This window comes from Lynx rufus, unplaced genomic scaffold (assembly GCF_022079265.1).
Source record: "Lynx rufus isolate CCGP_SWC_20201006 ecotype Redwood Valley unplaced genomic scaffold, mLynRuf1.p SCAF_1, whole genome shotgun sequence".
Taxonomy (NCBI): domain Eukaryota; kingdom Metazoa; phylum Chordata; class Mammalia; order Carnivora; family Felidae; genus Lynx; species Lynx rufus.
This window is the reverse complement of record NW_025814823.1, coordinates 8920165-8938618: the sequence shown is the minus strand read 5'-3', so window position 1 is coordinate 8938618 and position 18454 is coordinate 8920165. Positions and strand designations below refer to the sequence as shown.

The 18454-nt window shown below is 50.5% G+C and overlaps 1 protein-coding gene across 2 annotated transcripts in view; it reads left to right on the top strand.

The window, feature by feature from the left end:
- The first annotated feature begins 791 nt into the window (after positions 1 to 791).
- Positions 792 to 18454, top strand: part of SLC7A1 (solute carrier family 7 member 1) — an 81213-nt gene continuing 63550 nt past the window's right edge. Inside the window, exon 1 of one of the 2 annotated variants that reach the window (XM_047078287.1) lies at positions 792 to 1047. The gene's annotated coding sequence lies outside the window, so the exon portion shown is untranslated. Of the gene's footprint in view, positions 1048 to 6618; positions 7543 to 18454 lie in introns of those variants that run through there. The other variant, XM_047078296.1, reaches the window with a different exon arrangement.

Sequence of the window (18454 nt, the reverse complement as noted above, 5' to 3'; positions counted from 1 at the left end):
GGATTCTCTGACCCGTTCATGTCTCCCGTGTCACAGATTACTGGATCTTTATAGGCTGTGATTCTTGCGTGGGTTTTTGCAGCAAAGAGTGACAGTAAACAGGGAGCTTGTTAGGTGAGCACTGTGGGGTTCGGTTCTAAAGTTTTTGCCATCTCCGGAAGAGTAACTCTGGAAGTAAGCCGCTGTGATCAAGCCACCCGGTCAGGTGTGCTTGTCCTACTGCTAAGGGACCCAGGCAGATTCAGGCTTCCTGGCAAAGGGTGAGGATAAGTTGCTTATTAAAAACACAGGAATAGCAAATGATAAAACAATCCAATGACAAAGAAATGAAGATTTATTAAGAACCAAACAAAACCAAACCTTGAAGCGCCTCTCAGATGTTTCATTTCTGGAAAAGGAACACTGGACTCGAGCTCGGTGTCAGCTCCGCTCGGGGTGGCACTGCAGAGCCTGCGGCACTAGCCCTGGCCCGCACGGACGGGCTGTCAGAGGACGGGAGGATGCGGTCGCGCCGCGGGCTCCGATTGGCTGGGCTATGGCAACAAGAGGGCGGGGCAGCCGCGAAAGCTCCAGGAGGCACCGCCCGGCCGGCCCGCCCGCCGGGGGAACCCCAGGTCCGGGCGCAGGGCGCGAAGACGCCCCGCCCCGCCCCCCGCCCCGCCCCGGCCGCCGCCCCGGGCCCGCCGCCGCCACCGCGCCGCACTCCCATTGGTGCCCGGCGGTGACGCGCGCGAGCGGGCCCGAGGCTGCCAGGGCCCGGGGGCGGGCGCTAGGGGCGGGGGGCCGGGCGCACGGCTGATGAAACCCGGCGCCGGAGCCCGCCCGCCCTCCACGCTCCATTCAGTCAGCGCGGGCAGGTGTGAGCCTCCGGTCATCTGCCGCGCGGGGCGCGAGGCCAGCCGGCATCCGCTCACCGCAGCTCCCGCTCCCCGCGCGCCGCGCCTCCGTCCGAGCCGCCGTCGTCCGGCCGCGCGTGCCTGAGTCCCTCGGAGGACTGGTCCGCATCCTGCCACCGGCAGTCCGCCCGCCCGCCCGCCCGCCGCCGCGGTGAGTGCCCGGCCCCCGCCGGCGCCAGGGCGGCTGCCCGGGTCCGGGTCACCTTGGAGGGGCCCCCGGCGCCGCGTGGGGCCGCGGGAGGGCGGCGCGGGGAGCGGGGAGGGGCGGGCGCCCGGGACGCCGGCATCCTCCGGGGTGGGCGAGGGCAGGGCGGGCGCGGGGCTGTGCGCGCGGGGCCGGTGCCCATGCGGCTGTCTCCTCCACCGGAGTCCATTTTGGTTCCCTGAAGGCGCGGTGTGGTGCATGATGCAACACCGAGTGAGTAAGCGTGGACGACCCGGCGCCGCCGTGATGCCGGCCGCGCGCGCGCCGGCCAGCGACCCCGCGCCGGGACGCTCGGGGTGGTCGGGGTGGGCAGGGGGCGAGAGCCGGAGCGGGCACGCGGGCCGGCCCGGGAGGCGTCCGGAGGCCTGCCCTTACATGGCGCGGAGCGGAGCACCCCGCCCCGCCACGAGGTCCGCGATGTGTCATCGCAGCGGTGGGAGCCCGCCCTGCGGCCGCGGGGGGTGGTCCCGCGGCAGGTGGCCCGCCGAGGGAAAGCGGTTCACCCCCGCACCCTGCCTGCGGCGCCCACCTCTCTTCCCTAGACCTCGTGTCACTCCCCGGCCCGTCTACACCTCTTGTCTGAGTCTCCAGGGTTATTTCGGGCAAGTTCCGCCCCCCCTGGGTGGGCTTCCTCGTGACTAGATTTGACCTGCGAAGGCTGAGTTCTTCAAGCCTTCCAGATGGTTTGGAGCGAGAGGAAGTTCTTCCGGCTTAATAAAGACAACCTATTCGCACTGTGTTCCTTTCTGCGTAGTAGAAAACGTCCCAGACTGAGCAGGTCAGGCAGGCGTTCTAAACCTGTGTGTACACAGAGCAGCCGTGAGGCTGTAGTACTACAGCAGCGTGCTATTTTATTTTAGCTCCTTCCTCTTTTCAGCGAGTGTGGGAGATAGGAGTGCTGTTTGACTTAAGATTAGGATACAGACATGTGCCTTCAGCAAGAAAACTACACCTCCCAATACACAGGGTCAGGGTCTCCTATAGAATTAACCTACGGTTGTGTTTTATTGCAGCTTTAGTTACAGGAGGAGAGGGTTGGGATTTCAGTCCCTGGTGTGTTTCCCTAAAAATGTGCTCTTTAAAATTTGACCGGGCAGAACTGTGTACTTTTGGCCTGTGGTTGAATTTCCTCGTTGTCTTTAATTGGAATTATAATTTATTAGGGAGTTATCGTAACATTTCTTGTCCTTTATGTTTGGTTCAGATAATAGGAAACCATGATACATTTATTCCCCTGATATTTTTAGTTGGTCTCAGTGGAAATTATCGTTATTTTTATATGAACACACCCTCTGTCATTAAAACAAAAGGTCTCATTTAAGTCACACACAATCAGAATAGAAGTTAGGGAACAAAGTCAACAATGGCTTAAAATAGTTTCTAAAGGTTTAGCATATTAAGGTCAGATTTGGTCATTATAAAGAAATCTACAGAGTGTTGAAGGAGTTCTGACTAACAGGACAAAACTTCATAGAGATCAGAAATGCGGTTGTTTGACTCTGGATTTGAGCCACCTGAGTGCTCTTACGTGTGTAACTATTTGCTGTAGCGGAAAAGGCTTGGAAGACAAGATTGCTGACCTTGGGGAGCTTGAATTCTAAGACACGTATTAATTATATTCGGTAAAAATACATGTTTATTGATTGTTCTAGTCTGGAGTTTCTTTTTGCCTAAGGCAAGTAAAAATAATGTAACTATGTTGGAGAGGCCAGCATTGTGTCTAACTGGATTAATCCCTTTTCATTACTATGTATTTGGAGGTACTGGTTTATTAATCCTAGGGAGGAATTTGAAATAGGAATAAATCCGTCCTTGTTATAGAGAGAAACATTTTCCTCTAACCCACAGGCATCATGTAGTTATTCATCATTCCACCTGGTTCTTGGTCCTCACTCCAGGCAGGACCTGTGGACGGGACCCTAGTGTTTTTCTGTGTCATTGGCTTCTTTGGGCCTGGGGGCTGTCTCTACCACTGCCTTGTTCCAGTCGAGGGCAGATCTCATGGACCATGAGGACTCTGCTTTTACTTTAGATGAAGCGGAGAACCATCAGAGGATTACTTGAAATGTTTGTGAAGAAGAGACAGAGGTGGGGGGGAAGTAGGCAGGCATAGAAGCCTGGAGACCAGTTCAGAGACTTGTGTAACTTAAGTCTGGAATAAAATCCAGCTCCAGGTTATTTGTGCAGAAGAGAGAGTGGCCATATGTCGTTTCCTTGAGAGGTGGTGGTGGCTTGGGCTGGGACGGAGATGGTAGAAACCTGAGGTGGTTGAGTTCTGCCCCAGCTCTAGACTTATCTCCTTGTTCCACCTGTAGATTTTAAAGGGAGACTCAACAGGCTTGGCCAGTGGCTTCCATGTGTGGTGTGAAAAAAGTTAAATACAATTCCAAGGAGTAGAACTGCCGTATTAACGGGACGGGGAAGGTAGAGGAAAGAGCATGTTGGGAAGGACCTTTTTTTTTTTTTTTTTTCTTAAGTCACAACTGACTGTTTTTAGATATTTCCATCCTCAAGGGGCAGAGCTGAACTAGATCTGTCCTCTTGGGGCCCCTTCTCACAAATGCATGACTGTGTCACAGCCACCTCTCCCAGGTTGGTGACCATCTTCCTTTTCACCTAGCTTTCTTGCTGGCTCACACCTAACTGGGGGATCTCTTTGTGCTTGCAGACTCCCTGTGCTTCCCTGCCACCCTCCAGTGGACACCTTGGCTGTGGGTTCGTCCCACTGCCGGGATGGGGACCCCTGCCACGTGGGGTGTGCCTCCTTTTTCATTCCTGGGTCTTCAGGGCACCTGCCTTCCAGGGGTTTCTTGTGCCTTGGGTCACTGGCATCGGATCCCCAGCCAAGGTTCTATCCAGCACAATGATTTAGGTCTCTTCCAGTCACAGGATAGAGTAGTACTATCTTTCGTGGCAGATTAACAGCCTTGTAGTAAACTTTAGGGGCTTTTCTTTTCTCTTTCTCCATAATCCACCCTCCCCCCCCCATCCCCAATGCTGACTCCAAAGAAGCTTTGAATATAAGCACGCCTGCAGTTGTTCAAACTGCGCCCTGACTTATCACGGGAGGTTTAGTGCATTTGCCACCTGTGGGTCAGAAGAATGGGCAACAGATTGGTAAAACGATTTGGTGGACTGCTAAATGTGTTCATTCCATTCTAAAGGCATTCCTTCAGATACGCATTGGCAGAGCTGTGAGTGAAGCCCTTTACCTTACCCATTGGTCTGGATTCATTCCTCCCAGAAGCATAGGCTGTAGGAAAGACCTTTCTGGACATTAGGATTGATTCTGGCATAGAGTTGACCCATCCTGCCACACCCAGGGTCTGTTCTTTGGCTCTCCCCCTCTGTTGATTGTCAGTAACTGTTCGGACTACCAGATCGTACGTTTGATGAACAACCTGTGTAAACACGTTAGAGGCCTTTACAGCTTCAGCGGAGCCTGAGATGATGTGCCCTGAAGGAGGTTGCTTTGGGGAGCCCAGGACGAGTAGTACCAACCCTAGGCTTCTGGAGTCCTCGCTTTGCTACTCTGCGTGCAGCTCCCAGAGCATTTAGACTCTCCCAACTCTGTAGACCTGCTCCATCCACAGACTGGGGAAGCCTTCCCTCGGCCTCACAGAAAAGAAGCTCACAAACTATGAGTTCCATAGTGTACTTTAGAAGAGTAGAGGTCCCAAATCAATACATTTAGATTTCTTCCGTGGAGTAAGTTCTTTCTGTTACCAGTCTATTATTCTGATTATGGGAACCAGAAGTCAAGCTCAGGGAAGCCTTCAAAGGCTGCTGCCAGGTGGACTTTTCTGGAGGTAGAAGGGTGTCCCTTAGTTGGGCCGTGTGTAGTTCTGTATCCTCTCTCCCTTTTTCCTGAGTGGATTGTCAGCCTTTTCTCCCTTTTTCTGGAGGCGCAGAGGGCATGGGCGGTTGTGTTTCCTTAACATTCCATATTTCTGCCATAGTGCTTTCTCCAGAATATTTGTTCAGATAACGTTCTTGACTGTGAGAACAACTAAATATTTTCCCGTTTGTTTAGGAATGGGACCTGCATGCTGTGTTCTCCATGCGTAGCGAGTTCTCCATTGTAGAGACCACTTAGCAGGTGGTCTAGAGACTCTGGCTGCAGGGGGGTAGCCTCTGCTCTGCATGGCCACCCTGAGTTCCCCACGGGGCCATGCACTGCGGGGTCAAAGGAGATGCCATGGATCTTGTCATGCAGAAAGTTCTGGGTCCTGGAGTGCGGTCTGCTTACAGGATAAGTGCTTTTCCTGTCGTATTTTTCACACTTAAAGTCTTTTCCATATTGTTGGCGTAATAATCGGCTCTTAGTGCCAACCTTGTAGGATTGAGAGGATTTAAATGAGGTAATCTAGGTTATGTACTTGACACGGCTTCTGGTACATACCAAGTGCTTCAAATAAATGGTAACTATTATACTGGACAGAAAGCTCAGTTCTTTGATTTAGGTGTGGAGAAAAGTAATTCCTAGGACAAGTTTGTTTCAGTCTCCCATTTTGCCAGGGGGTTAAAACATAGTCCCTTTCCCTTGCAATTGTGTCTGTATTGCGGGGCTCGGACATAGTGCCAAGGTTTTGGGGGGACATTGAGCTTTTGAGGCATCTGCTGACCCAGGTCTAGGATCTGTGGATATGACCTTAGTTCCTGTATCATTGTCCCCTTTAGACCTGGAGGGCGGTCTCTACCACTGTCCTTTTACAGTTGAGGTCATTCTGTGGCCTTTTTGCTACAATGGGGAAGGGAGATATGGCGGGGAGGAACCACGGTCTCTGGGGCTGTGTTGGCTCTGCCTGCCTCGGTGACCTTGCAGCCATAAGCCCTCTGGGGATCAGGGACTGCTCTGGGTGTGTTGGAGGTCAGGTTCCTTTAGATGTCAGATCCACGCACTTTGGGTTTAGCCACTCCTTGTCCCTCTGGAAAGCAGAGCTCACAGCCTCACTCTCGGTGCTTGCTGGTGTGCGTCCGTGTGTGCACGCGTTTGTGAGTAACAGTGTGGGTGTGTGTGCGCGTGCGTGCTGGGGTGATCTGCCCTCGTCAGTCATCCTGATCCCCCACATATTTTGTCCAAATTACCCTGACGGCTTTGAGTTTGAAAACCGTAGCCAAGGGGCGCCTGGGTGGCGCAGTCGGTTAAGCGTCCGACTTCAGCCAGGTCACGATCTCGCGGTCCGTGAGTTCGAGCCCCGCGTCGGGCTCTGGGCTGATGGCTCAGAGCCTGGAGCCTGCTTCCGATTCTGTGTCTCCCTCTCTCTCTGCCCCTGCCCCGTTCATGCTCTGTCTCTCTCTGTCCCAAAAATAAATAAACGTTGAAAAAAAAAAAAAAAAGAAAACCGTAGCCAAACAGTTAGAGCCATCTCTGTTTTCCACCTTATTTCCTCTCTTCCTTGAGGTGGCAACGTGGGATCCCCTAAGTGCCTTGGGGTGGACGTGGTGGACGCTTCGGGGGGGGGGCAGCAGTGGGAGGGAAGGGCGCAAACCCGCTCTTACCCGCTCTTACTGTTGCTTCATCGCGGTGTTGTAACTGTTGTCTTCCCATCTTAAGGTCAGCTTGGAAATGTTCTTTTCTTCTGTGTCTTCTTATCTGTCTACCAAGTACCATTAGCCAGAGTCTGTTACATCGAATAGGAAGGAAGGGAGAGGCCCAGGGCAGGGTAAGATGAAGAATCACAAGCGCGTAGTGAGTACTCACTGTGTACTTGGCATTTTATGTCTTCACGGAATCCTCACAGCCGCCCAGTGAGGTTGATGCCACTATTTTGAGAGATGGGAAACGGAAGCCCTGAGAAGTGATGCAAGTTGCCCACAGGCACACGCTCGGGCAGTCAGTGGCAGAGCGAGGATTGGACCCCTAGGGGCCCGGCTCAGAGTCCCGACCCTCAGTGTGCCTTAGGGCTGTGCACGGCAGCCTCTACAGGCCCCGGCCTCTCCTGGGACCACTTTCTGGCACGCACACGCAGCAGGCAGTGCCAGGCCTGAGGTTTCAGCCCGTGCACCCGCGGCCGCTCAGCCCCACACCCCCCTTGTTTCTGAGCGAGTCCCGGAGCTGCGGAGCCCGCCGTGCCACTGGACGGTGCCCTGCTTTTCCTCTACTCCCGCTGGCCTGGAACACAGCGCTTTCCCCGCTCTGGGCACAGCGTGCCCTGTGTTCGTGGCACGGCTGGAGCTCTGGTGCCCCGGACAGCTGTGCAGGGAGGTGTCCAGACGGGGAGCCGGCGTGGGTGTCGGACGTCAGGAGGGCCGCAGTCTCCCTGGGTCGCGGTTCGGCATCCTCGTCACTGGAGCAGAATGGATATGGGACTTGCCGCCCAGGCCACGGGAGAGCCCTGTTTTACTCCTGCGCGTCCAGCCGTCTTGGCTCGAGGAGAGCCCTCTGTGGGAACCAGGGACGGCGCGTGGGACGAAGTCGGCCGCCTTCTGGAGACCCAGGTCTTGACTCTGTTGATTAGTGTGCTGAGGCTGGCTGTCCCAGGCAGGGTAGCAGCCAGGGCCATGAAGCTGGCAGGTGGAGGGAGGGAAGTGTTCCAACCCCCTCCTGCCTTTCTCCAGTTCTCCTGTGCTCTCCCCACCTTGTTTGTATAACGTTTCAAACTTAAAAGTTGCAGTAGTACAAGGAAGCCCTGTGTACCCCTTTCTTAAATTAACCCATTCTTTAACTTTTTCCTTCTATTCTTCTATGTAGGTATCTATGGCTTTATCTCCATTGATCTGTCTGCACACACCTATATGCGGTTTTTTTTTCCCCTGAGTGATTTGAGAGTAAGCTGAAGACCTCAGGCCTTTTATTTACCCTACCCCTACATGCTTCAGTGTGTATTTCCTAAGAATAAGGATGTTTTCTTGCATGACCACAGTATGTTATCTGAATCAGGAAACTGAACGTTGATACACATTTGATACACGTTGCTATCTAGTCCACGGTCCGTATTCAGCTTTCACTTGTCCAGATAATGTCCTTTATAGCCATCTCTCTCTACATATAATTAATGTGTAGATGCATAAAAATATATATGACTTTAGTGTGTATGGGAGGGGATCTTTCAGAGGAACTGTGGTCTAAATTTCTCATAAGCCTCTTTTTAGAAAATGTTTATTTTTGAGAGAGCGTGCACACAGGACAGGCCTGGGGTGGGGGGGGGGGACAGGGGATCCTAAGCGGGCTCTTGCTGACAGCAGAGAGCCTGATGCGGGGCTCGAACTTACCGGCCATGAGATCATGACTTGAGCCAAAGTCTGACCCTTAGTCGACTGAGCCACGCAGGCACTCCAATCTCATAAGGCTCTTTAAGAAAAATTGTTTCTGAGTGTTAGAATGCTCATTGTGAAAAATTTGGAAACCAGAAAAATAGAAGAGAACGGGAAAACAAAAACCATTTGTTATTCCAGCGCAGGAGCTTAGCGCCAGGCTAGGTAAGGGGCTTGCGGAAAGGTGAGTGGAAGACTTCCACTCAGGGTGACCTGGTCACCCAGACCTGCACCCCAGACACCCAGGGCAGGAGCCCATGGCGTCCTTGGGCTGTGAGGAGGAGCGGGCTCCCTGTCTGGAGCTGGGCAGAGTGGAATCTTTCCTGCTCCTGCCCACTTCTTGGGCGGTCGCCCCCCTGAGCAGCTGAACTGAACCACCTCGGGGCAGGCGAGAGTGGAGATCCTTAGTACATACCCAGAACTTGTTCAAGACTTGAAAAGAAATGTTGCAGGTCCTCTCTTGTCCGCTATGTACCCCTGACTGCCTAGACTTGGCAGAAGGGGAGGTTGGGCACGGGGCCTCGATCCAAGAAATGGCACTGGCCGCTTGGCAGATAATTTGTGGTTATTTAACATGGTTGTTAGGCTTGCCTGTTGTTGAACCTCTTGGACCCCCACGAGTGGGCCAGTGGAGAAATCGGGCCAAATCCTTCTTCTTTTTTATTTTTTAATTTATTTAAGAGAGAGTGCACAGACAGGGGAGAGGGCGGGGGGGGGGAGAGAATCTTAAGCAGGCTCTGTGCTCAGTGTGGAGCCTGATGCAGGGCTTGATCTCACGACCCTGGCATCATGACCTGAGCCAAAATCAAGAGTTGGACACTCAACCCACTGAGCCACCTAGGCTCCCAGAGGTGAAATTCTACATTGTGAATTTTGCTCTTTGTTAGTAACTGTGCTGCCCTCAAGTTTCTGGGGGAAAGTTCCAAAACTTCCATGTGAAGGGTGGATCTTGCTCCCGCGTTTCATTTATCCAGGCCACGCCCTTAGTCGTTACCAGCAGTAACTGAAAGGGGCTCACTTTTTCCTGGCCCCGATGGGGACTTTGCTGAGTGGTTTTGTTCCAAGAAGCTGCGACGTCCACGGCTTCCCATCCTGTGGACCTCAGTTTCCCTGAGCTGTAAACCTACATTATGTGTGAAAAGGGCTTCTGAAGGGCGTGATCAAAAGCCTCAAGTATTTTTCCATGTGTTTATTTTTTCTTCTCCTGCACCAGACCCTCTCCTTGAAGGAGCTGGCCTTGAGGGTGACAGGGTGGGCAGACGCCCAGATAGTAGACACCCCGCTGAGGCCACGGAACTGCTAACCTGGATGGGCCAGGACCCGGAGAGCTGCTCTTCAAAGAAGCCCTTTGAAGTGCAAACATTTCCTTTCCTGAAAAGAAGGGAAATTGAAATGAAAACGTATTGTTCTGTGCAGACAATGTTCTCTTGGATCAAAGAGGGAGTGAGGCTTATAAAGGGAGATTCACAAATTAGACCTTCATGTGGCGCAAGGTGAAGAAGGTGTCGACGTCCACTGCCCGGGGTCTGTGAGTTGGTAAGACTGTATTTGTCTCCCCTACCGAAGGTCCTAAATCTAGGTTTTACATGCTGTATTTGACTGTGTCTCTTGTTTGTATTTTTGTCTTGTGGTAAGCATTTAGAAATGTCTTTTGGTAAATTATGACACCATGTAGGATGGAATATTACGTAGCCAATGAAAATGTGTTTTTTTTTTTTTTATGTATTTATGTATTTTGAGAGAGAGAGAGAGAGAGAGAGCACAGGAGAGAGGGAGAGGTAGAGAGAAAGGGAGACAGAATCCCAAGCAGGCTCTGCACTGTCAGCGCAGAGCCCGATGCAGGGCTCGAATTCATGAACTGTGAGATCATGACCTGAGCCGAAATCAAGAGTTGGACGCTTAACCGACTGAGCCATCTACGTGCCCCCAAAATGGTATTTTCTTTCTTTCTTTCTTTTTTTAATGTTTACTTCTGAGAGAGAGACAGAGACAGAGAGAGAGGGTGAGCAGGGGAGGGGCAGAGAGAGAGCGAGACAAAGAATCCAAAGCAGGCTCTAGGCTCTGAGCTGTCAGCACAGAGCCCGATGTGGGGCTCGAACTCACCAACCGGGAGATCATGACCTGAGCTGAAGTCAGACGCTGAACTGACTGAGCCATCCAGGTGTTCCCCAAAATGGTATTTTCAAAGAATATTTGATGTTATGGAAAAACTTTGCTGTCGAAAGCGAAAGTGAAGTCTGGATACAATTTTCTGTGTTCAGCGTTATCTTATCTGAGGTCTATGTATTTGCGCAGAAAGAAAACACTATTAAAATTGGACTTTGGTTTGTTCACTGCTCTGTATGTAGCACCTAAAGTGGTGCTCCACAAATATTTGTTAAATAAATATTTTCATAATTAGTGAAACAGTAGTGTTCTAAAGGAGGAAATGTCTTTGGGCTAAATAGTAACATTTTGGCAGGTGGGAAGAATAAGAAATATTTTAAATTTTTATTGTACTTTTGCCCTGTCATCTCTGTTTGGGGTTTATTTTGGGGTTTTTTTTGGTACAAATATGTGCCACATTTTGTACTTCGGTACCAATCCGGCTACGAATGAGTGACTTTGACATTTCTAGTTTTGAAATAATCCTGTTGTGTTGAAATTAGAGTATCAGAATATTAAATTTTTCCTGGGTTGGCTATTAGGCACTTTCACAGATGGGGTAAAATTACAACATCTTTTTACATACTCTGTAGCTGATGTACCATCAGAGTGGCTTGTCCTGTCCTGTTGAGAATTTTTACCTGATTTGTCTAGGATGTCTCATCTTTGAGCATCAGTCCTACCAAGAGACACCTACACGATGTCCTGATTTCTAATTTATAAGTTCTTTAACGACACAGCGTCGCATTCTTACCTGCAAGGTAGGTTAGCTTTGAAAATGGCCCTGATGTCGTGATTTTTTTGCAGGGAGGATGAGTGTTCCAGTTGCCCGTACCTCTCTCTGGTGATACGTTTCGTTCTTATCAGAAGGACACAGGTACTTAGTTTTCAGAGCTGTGCTGGCTGCCTTTCCACCTGCCCTCCACACAGGGTTCTGGAAACCTGGTCTTTGGGAAGGCTTCCTTCAGGCTGTGTTTGGGATGGGGCTGGTCGGGCCCGCACAGTGGTTCTCCTGAGGGTGGAGGCTTTCAGACTCCTCTGGCCGCAATCCACAGTAAGAAATCAGTGTATCCTGTGATCAAGTACACACACAGGCACATACACGTCTATAGATTTAAATGAAAGTTTTTGTGAAACAGCACCCGTTCTTGTACCTGCGGTGCACTCCGATACTTCTTGTTTCTCTTGCGTGAAAAAAAAATGCTGGTGGCAACTTGCAGTTTGCAAACCCTGTTAGGCTTGGGCACGCTAGCCTGCGAACCCCCCTGCCACTCCGCCTTGATGTCCCGAATTTCAGGTTCCCTGGGCTTGGGCCTGGGCGTAATTCTCTGTCCAGACTGGTTTGGACAAAGACAGCCAGAGGGTAGAGGTTTCTTTTCGTGGTGGCGTGGGAGTTTCTAACTGAAGTGGACATTTCTTGTTTGTGACGATTCCCAAGAAGGTGAATGGGGACACAGGGCAAGACCTGTATGAATTCCTGGTGTGGTTTCCTGCTGATGCAAACTAGATGGCTCTTGCCTTCGCTGACCTCACATGCTGGTGGTTTTGAAGGTGGCCTGGTCAGGCTGTGTGTGAATTTTCAGAGATGGCTCAGAGTTTGTTAGTTTCAGCACTTTGAAAAGCCTTTTTTTTTTTTTTTTTTAATTTATTGTATTCATTATGAGTTGAGGAAGAACCTATCTGAACAATGAGCCTTTTAGAGTTAAGGATTTATAGGAAGAAGAGGGAGAAAAGATACTCTAATAGAAATATTAATTTTTGGACTCTTAAGTCTGATGGATTAAAATTGAACAGTGTGTTATAATATTAGCAATAGCAATCGTGCCATTAGTTTTCCTTGAAAAGTTAGAATGGGTTTTACATAAACGTAAATCTTACCTGAGAATTGTTTGAATTTTTTTTTTTCCTAGAAAATAAATATTTTTAAGGACAAGCCTGTGTATATAATCCTTAAAACAATTGTAAATCAAGGGAATTGATTGTAGGAACAAAAGCATAGTAAAAGAACAGAACCAGAAGAAGATAAATTGCCTCCTTTGTTGAAACATTGTACAAATATCTGTCCTTGTTTCTTGTAAACTTCTTTTATTTATTATGCTCCTCTATAAAAGCATATAGAGCACTTAGTTTACAGTCTTTTAAAAACTCTTCCGCAAGATGCAGATATTACCACCACTGTTGATACTATTTGAGAAGAATCATCATGAACTTGATTTTATGATCTTAGATATGTTAATATTATGCGAATTAGGGGATAATCTATGATTTCAGTTGCTTAACACATCCCCCATAAATCTATAATCTCAAATTTGTAGCAGCTAGTTTTGCTTTAAAAAAATACTTTTGTTGAAAGACATTTCTTTCTTTCTAGAGGGCAATTTTGGATGATATTAGGCAAGACCGTTCATTAATTCTTTGGGTTATCTGAATTGAACTGGGAAGAAAGTCTTCCTAGTGTCAGAGTTGGATACAATCAGAATTTTGGAAAGTTATCAGGTGTAGTTTGTGGGAGGATTCTCTCAGGTCTATGTCTGGTGAGTCAAGGCAGGGGGATTGCCATTCTGGATTTCTTGGGTGACTTCGAATGGGGGCAGAGGCTGGGGAGGCCAGCACTTCCCCGTTGCTCCTGGCTGCCTCTGTTGACTGTTTTGCCTTGAGGATCTGCAAGGGAGCTCTTGCTGAATCACCCTGGAGAGCCTTTGAGCTGGTGGGAGATGTGGGGCCTCTTAAGGGCTTAGGGGTGTTGGCACCTCAGGAGGGGTCTCTTTCCAGCTAGGTATGTGGCTGTGCACAGGAAGGAAATACCATTTGCCCTGGAGAGACGACGGGAGCAAGGAGAGAGGGATGGGAGTGATCCCTCCTCCATCCTGATGCGTTGTGGGAACAAGCAATGCAGCCCCAAATTCAAATGAGCAGTGATTCAGAAACTGTGGTTCCCTCCCCTTCTCCCTAGAATTGTTCTTGCTGCCAGACAACAGCTGCTCTTGAGCGGGCAGGACTGCGTGGTCCACTTTATTACGTGTGTGGCATGGATGTAGGCTCCTTTAAAATTCCACAGCCTGGTGGCTCACTTGGTTGAACGTCAGACATCAGCTCAGGTCATGATCTCACGGTTTGTGAGTTCGAGGCCCGCGTTGGGCTCTGTGCTGTCAGCCGAGAGCCTGAAACCTGCTTCAGATTCTGTGTCTCCCCCCCGCCCTCTCTGCCCCCGCCCCCCGCTCATGCTCTGTCTCTCTCTCTCTCTCTCTCTCTCTCTCTGTCAAAAATAAATAAACATTAAAAAAATTTTTAATTCCGTGGTCTGAAGCCATAGCCCTGCTAGGCCTAGACTTCACCGAAGGCCTGCACCTATAGATGTGGTTGTACACTAATAAAATAGAAATTTGAACCTGGGGTTGAGACTAAGCATGTAGTATTTTGTTTCTGGAAATGTAGTACCCAAAGCAAGAGACTTCCACTGTCACTGGATTTTGCGATACGCTCCCTTCGTTATTACTTGTACTCCTCCGTCACTATCTAGAAAGCATGGAGTAGGTACACACGTATGGATTGGGCAGATGTGATGGGGCAGGCATTAAAGACAGAGAAAAGGAATACGTTTCAGCAAGCGTGTAAGCGAAATAAAATAGAGGCTTTCATAGCCTAAAGTCAAACTTCAGGTGTCCTTTAACCACCCGGCCCAGTACGTGCACAGAGATCCTCCCCTGGGGAGTCTCCCTGAAAAGCAGGTCCGGGGTGGGCGTGTCTGACCAGCTCCTGGGATCTCTTGGACTAGCAGGCATCCGTAAAACTGCCGGAACCTGGAATGAAGCGAGGAGACCTCCAGCTCCCCGGGACAGGGCCTGGGCACATGTGGCTCCAGAACCTGGAGCGGTCCCTGGTGTGGAGCAGATGCTCAGAAGACACCTTTTCAAGAACTGAGGCGCCTGTCACAGAGCTGTGTGCTTCACTGCCCTTGGGGCGGGAGGGGTGTACTCAGGTCTGACTGGCCTGGTTATCTGTTGACAGCCGACTGCAGGTGGGAAGTGGTAATCGCCAGCAGAGGTGGGGCTCCTCACCATGGGACAAGTGGCAGCTGAGGCCCTGGCAGCAGGAGAGGGACGGCACAACATGAAAGGAGATGCAAGAACTAAATAACAGGGGCTCCTGGGTGGCTCAGTCGGTTGAGCGTCCGACTTCAGCTCAGGTCACGATCTCACAGTCTGTGAGTTCAAGCCCCGCATCGGGCTCTGTGCTGACAGCTCAGAGCCTGGAGCCTGCTTTGGATTCTGTGTCCCCCTCTCTCTCTGCCCCTCCCCTGGTCATGCTCTGTCTCTCTCTGTCTCAAAAATAAATAAAAATATTAAAAAAATAATTAAAAAAAAAACCCACTGTGGTTTAGGATGCTTCCGCAAGGTGGCCAGCAACCCGAGCCCATTTCAGGAGGTCTGTGTGCACGACCGTCTGCAGCTCCGTGCCTCAGTTTCCCCATTTGAAAAATGGCGAAAGTGACAGTCCCCACGTCGTAGGCTGTGTTGAGGATCAAAGAGATAAAGTGAGTTTAGAACATTGCCCGGTATTCAATAAATGTGAGCTATGTATTTTATATCAGGGTTGGCTGGCCTATAAAGGGTTAAGCTGCAGTAGGCGTGGGAGGGTCCTGCCAAGTGAAACATCCAGTTCCTGAGGTTGCACATACATGTGTTGTTACTTTGCTCCTGGAGGAGGAGGTGTAAATTAACACTCAAAAGTGATTCCTCCAGAAGGCTGGGGAGTGGTGCACGTGGGCTCAGGAGAGGTTGCTACTTGTTTTCTCTTAGTCAGGAAATTCTTCATGCAAGAGATGGATGTCAGGCCCTTTCTAATTAAGGGGTGGGGGGAGACGTGCCAAGGGACGGGGCATGGCGGTGCCAGAGCGGCTGCAGGAGGCGAGGTCCCGCGTCCCCTGCTCGGAAGACCTTAAACCAGGATGCCACTTGGCAAAGGAGGGCCCGTGTCTGGGCGGACGCTCAGGGTTTAAGCCCCCTTGCGGTTCTGTGTGTTTGGTTTTAGGCAGTCGTAGGAATGGATGGCTGGAGGTAAAAGGGGTGCTTGTCCGTGAATCCTATCCGCCTTCGGCCTCCCAGAGGTGCTGGCTTGGCCAAGGGGAGAGACTTGGAATAGTTGGGGGAGAACTTATCTGCTTTTGACAGTCTTTCAGTTAGATGGTTTGTGCTTAGTACACGTATTTGCACTGGGACATTGAAAGTAGGAAAGAAAGCAAGGCAGAATGGTTTCTCCAAAAGCTCTGATATGGTCCTGTTTCTCCATGTTTCACTGTAGATGGGGTGAAAACTTCCAGAAGCCCTCCAAAATGTGTTGATACCTTTTCACAAGGATACAAAAGGGGGGGGGAGGCGTGAGGAAGAAGCAACAGGAATTAAATGGTATTAAATTCAGCGAGTGTGAGTTTTATTTTTGCTGTGTTGTCTGGTTCATTAATTCATATGCTCATTAGAAATCTTTCTGTCAAATGGTATATAAAAGCATCATTTACATTTTTTTTTCTCTAAATTTGGGGCTTGTAATCACTTCTGTAAAAACTCGTGAGCCAAGACCGGACCTTGTTGGGAGGTCTGGGAACGGCGGTGGTGATGGTGCGGTCAGGGTGTGGAGGGGACTGACCGCTGCCCCGCACTCCATGCCCTCTCGTACCTTCTGCATTTTGCCTTCTGCATGAAATCCCATGACGGCATCGTTTCTTTGCGAAAATCAGCCTTAATTTATGGCATCTCATACGGGGGTGTAGAGGGCGGTTTACACTTTCCAGTCTGTAGAAACCTGCACATTGCTTATTTGTCTCACCAGGCCTTAAGATGAGCAATGAATTACCCGGGGGAAACTTTGCATTTGGGCCTGTGAATAATCAATCGGCTCTGTAGCACTCATCGCCTTGGCAGAGATAGGGCTTTATAGTTCAGCACAGCGGCCAGGTAAGGGAATTAAGACATGTTTTAAGGTATAAAAACACCTTGTAAAGGAGAAGGCTGTGTATACCATCCAGCGCATGTTCTCTCCATGCCCGTCTGTGTGTTGTCTGAATACAAGGGGTAACTTGTAGAATACGGGTTTTGGTTTGTTTTTTTATTTTTTTTATTTTTTTTAATGTTTATTCATTATTGAGAGATAGAGACTGAGCATGAACAGGGGAGGGGCAGAGAGAGGGGGAAACAGAATCCAGCAGGCTCCAGGATCCGGGCTGTCAGCACAGAGCCCGATGCAGGGCTCGAACTCACAAACTGTGAGATCATGACCTGAGCCGAAGTCGGACGCCCAACCGACTGAGCCACCCAGGCGCCCCAGAATACAGGTTTTTTTTTTCTGAATGTGCAAGGACGTCAGACGTGGTGGAGAGGAAGCACGGGCTCTAAACATGGCTTGATGAGAGGTGGTTAGCGCCTAAGGTCCTTTGTCTTTTGCTGCCCAGCCACAGGGTCCCCCTGGGGATTTATCACGTCTTCCTCTCCAAGGAAGGCCACATTTTCTGCTTTCGCATTCAGATGAGATTGGACTAGGAGACTGTCTTTGGGGTTTCCGGCCTTAAGCAGGAAGTTAGTGACGTTCCATGATTATGGAGCTACTAAAGAGCTCCATGCGGCTTGGTGTCCATACCATAAAAGTGGGTGTGGAGTGGGAATGGTAGTAATCTGATGTAGTAGAAAACAGATGGTTTGGTGTTAGGTTGGTGCAAAGGTCTTGACTAAGAAGTGTCCCCTTGTGTGTATTAGTCCAGAAATGATGAGCCGGGTGACTACTGCAGCCAGGGGGAACACAATGGCTCCGGTAAGAAAAAAAAAGAAGGACCTGGTAACCAGCATCCCCACGGTCCACCACACTCTCACCCCTTCCCCCTTAGGAGTCTTCCAGAAGAGCCCGTGCTGGTCAGAATTGTGCATTCCCTAAGTGCATCTCAGGAAAGAGTGAGGAGTTTGGACCAAGTGTTTCGAGGTCCCACACGGCACTTGTGGATGTTTACCCTTGGGCAAGGGCAAGAACTTTCCAGCAGGGGCAGCCGGCCACCGGTGTCAGGCCCTTGGCAGCAGTGTCCTCTTGTGCGGGGCGTCTCCTGCGGAGGTTCTGGAATGTCGGGATAGGTCATGAGCAGCCCAGTCCCACGCTATCTCACCAGGGAGGAAGCTTGAGAGACGTGATTTTTCCCAGGACTCGCCAGCCATACACGTCAAAATATATACAGCCCCCATCAAAGGAAACAGAAAGCAAACACCCCCGTTAAGCCACCCTGTCTGAGTTTAGGGTGAGCCCTTCAGCAGCAGCAGCAGACGCAGAGCCCCTCCGAGGCTCCGTGTTGTCGTCTCCACACAGTGGTCTTCTGCTGCGGAAACGGCGTTTACGGAAAACCCTTCACCGTGTTCTTGCTTCTGCTTCTCCCCCACCTCCTCTGAGAGACGTATTTCTCCTTAGTGGAATGAAGAAAAAAGTCTGAAAGAGAAGGGACAGGTTCTTGCCTGCTTCCTCGCATCACATGCAGAGAAAAGGGCACGCGTGACTCTTTTTCATGCTGCTTTTGACAGGCTGTGACAGGGAGCCAGTATGGGGGGTATCGAAGGGTCACCGCTTCTCCGGCGGTGGGTCTTCAGACTGCACGGAGCACCTGACGTCCAGGGAGAACTAGCAGTGGAGGGCGGAGGGTCCCGGACTCGCGTTTGTCTCTGCTTGGGGCAGCTTTCCCTTGGTGGCTGCTTCCTGGGGCAGAGCCACCTGGGGACAGACAGCGGGACATTGGGCACCTTTCGTGGGCTTCAACTTCAAGGACCCCCCCCCCCCCCTTCTTCAGGGCATTCTGTCCAAAGTCCTTTAGATTTGCCTTAGCGGACGTGATCCGGCTGATGATAGAGCTTTCTGATTTAGGTATGCAGATGTGCGTATATAAAAATAACACACCGGTGTATCAAACAGAGCACACTCCGCTGTG